This window comes from Hylaeus anthracinus, unplaced genomic scaffold (assembly GCF_026225885.1).
Source record: "Hylaeus anthracinus isolate JK02 unplaced genomic scaffold, UHH_iyHylAnth1.0_haploid 12002, whole genome shotgun sequence".
Lineage (NCBI taxonomy): Eukaryota > Metazoa > Arthropoda > Insecta > Hymenoptera > Colletidae > Hylaeus > Hylaeus anthracinus.
This window is the reverse complement of record NW_026534349.1, coordinates 18114498-18117714: the sequence shown is the minus strand read 5'-3', so window position 1 is coordinate 18117714 and position 3217 is coordinate 18114498.

Here is a 3217-nt window from a genome sequence, read left to right as displayed (position 1 = left end):
TTTTAAAGTCTTTGTCGTTTTTTTAAATGGGCGGGAGTATTTTCATCGTTGTAATATTATAGCTAATAAAAAAGATAAATTCAAACATGTACATAAATCGATGCTGCAATCGAATAGAGTATTCCAATTAGTCTTATGCGCATCGAGGATGTCGTACTAGAATGCACTTACGTGCGTCGTGTACATTCAATTTAGATGTTTATGCTTTTTTCATTCCTTAAAAATCAAATTTTTCGTGGATACGTACGCTTTTCTAGCATGACAATCCCGATATGTTCATCACGAGTCGTTCACCAAATTTGCATATGTCATAATTTATGGCAGCGCCGTACTTGTCAATCAACGCGATGCTGGTCGACGGTCGCCGTAAAGGCGGCTCCATATATTCGTTCAATATTCGTTCGATATTGAGCAAATAATCGAATGTACTTACGTATGTAGACGGTCAATACCTGAAACATGTCATGCTTCCTGTATATTCCTCGCATTGTCGTCAGCGACTTGATCTATAAATTCTCGAATTTGGATAGCACGTCGAATTATTTAAAAAATGATCTTAAGGACCTACCAAAATGTGTTCGAAGATAGATATATAATTTTCGTAAATATTTATCTGTTACTTAATAACGCTTTTATCGAACTACATATCCATTGATTTTTATTTCAAGTTTTCGAAAGAATCATTAGTTAATTAAAAATAGAAAAGAAAGAAATTCTATAATCAACCCTCATTATACAGATTCTTTTCGTATGAGAAACTTTTCGAATTATAGTCGAGAGGCGACTAGGTAAAGATTTAATGTTACTAATAGAAATAATTGAAGAATAAAAATAAAGATAAATTCGTATGCATGGCATCTTGAAAGAATTTCATTTCCAAAGTTTTTTCAGTGTGATAGAATACATGTTCAGTGTACAATACGATGAAAGGAACGATAAGATACAAAACATTCTTGGTTTACTCGTTTCACTCTTCGACATCTGTTGTCGGTCCGATAAATTAGGTATCTTCGAAGTACGTAAAACATCGATAATCGTTATTTTGAACGATCGGCCGACGAAAGGATCGCTCGATCAACATGCTTACCAACATTAGCAAATAATTCCCTCGTTATCCTTTACTACCTACATCTCCTCAACTACTTCATTTCTCGTTAACGTTTCACTTATAACTGTATCGACATGATTTTTAATTAATCATTTTATCAAGAAATTTTGTTCCCTCTCGCGCGACAATGAAATAAAGTATAAAAAAAAGACGTGAGCTATTTTATAGAAAAACATTTCAAACAGAACTCGTCTCCATTTTTCGCGGCTCCGGCAAACTGTTCGGTAGCTGATAAATCACGGCTGTCATACGCCAGGTGTCGTATATCAGGACGAAAATGCATTCCACGTCGCCGGCAACGTCATGTCTACTACGCGGAATCCGCTTTTACGCGCTTCCCAACGACAAATACAAATTACACGGGAACTCACGAGGCACCCGTGTTTTACGCCTTGGCAGACACGATTCTTCGTTTTCGCAATACAGTAGAAGAGTATTCACCCTCTCGCTCTCTTTCCGTTCCCATACCCTCAAACAGACCTGACTTCCACGTTCGCCGAGCGCACGCGCGTACAATGTACGCCACTATCACCAATTTCCTTCAACTTGTATAGATACAAGTGTCTGCGTTATTATTTCACGGATATTATTTCAACTTATAAGTATTGCCGCGTATGCATTACGCTGCGTTACGTTAAATTTAAAACGCTCGGTAAAGTGAGAGTATTTATAGAATATATTAAGAATAAGTGTAACGACAACGATCTAGTAGAGAAACAATATACGTTTATCATGTACTATGAAGAGTGTTGATCGAGTTCATATTTTGCCGCGTATATACTCAATTGTATCCGTCTCACACATGCGAACGCCCTCTGGGGATAAATTAGTGTGTCACGTGGGGTCTTAAGTCAAAAGTTTACAATCGTATTTTATGAAGTTGTATCTAACAAAATATATTCTATTTACTCAAACTGCCAAACTAGATTACCTGCGTAACTCTAAAATCTAACAAAGAGCAACGTAGTTTCTCGAGGATCATTATGACCTATAGCTAGTTTGTTTGGTGTTGGTATAAAAACGGTGTGTTCTTAGCTACACTAGCACCACAGTTTACGCGGCAATCTCCTACCCCGTTACCCGTGGCCGTGGTCCGTTCGTGGCTGTGCGGTCGGGTCGTGCGAAGCTTATCCTGTACGGCTCGTGTCTCCTCATCAAAGAACCACGTTGTGCCGATGGGGCGAGCAACACCCGTACAACGCGGTATATAAACAACATTTACCCATGGACAACACACGTGCATTTGTCGTATTTCAAAACCTGATGTTCCCCTACCCAACTGTCGCTCCGCTGGTAATGTCAACGTTGCATCGTGCCGACTTTGAAGCCCGGCTATGTAAAAACGCGCGTAAAAAACTGTTAAAGCTTGTACGTAGTGTTGGTCTCCCGGGACATTTCATTAGCGTGCGTCGTGTCGCCTCGCCTCGTCTCGTCTCGCGTCATTCGAAATTTCAGTGAAATAAAATAATTTTTTGGAAAAAAAATTTAACCGACTTCGAAAATGGTGCAGTGAAAAGTATGAAATAATTGCTAGTCAATTTATATGAATACGCATTATCTCTAGATATAATTGCTGAAAACTATGGGAAAATGCAGTGAAAAGTGTGAAATAATTTCTATTTAAATTGCATTGTTATTCACCATCGTTTGATGAATTTGGTTAAATTATTAAATACATCATATTAAGTGCAATGCACCTTCTTCGGAGGTGGCGCAGATGTAAAAAACTTTTTAATTCCGGTTTGGGTTAGCTTTTGGTAGAGGTGGCAATATTGAATGCTGTCAATGTATACATGTTTATTGTCTATGTAGAATTAATAGTTAATGTATATAGTATGTACACGGAAATATAGTTTGAGTAGATTTGGGGTTTCATTGGAGGGGAGGGGCGACAATATTGATTACTACTAATGTATAAACTCTCCCCATGGGAATACTGTATTAATAGGTTTGGGATAGTATTTGGTGGGAGCAACGATATTGAATAGTGTTAATGAATATGATGTCTAAAGTGGATGAAATGATAGCAATAATTAAAGACCATATTTTTTGTTTGTCCGATAGAAAGTTAAACCAAGTTTGGCAATTTTGAATATACTTAATTTCAAA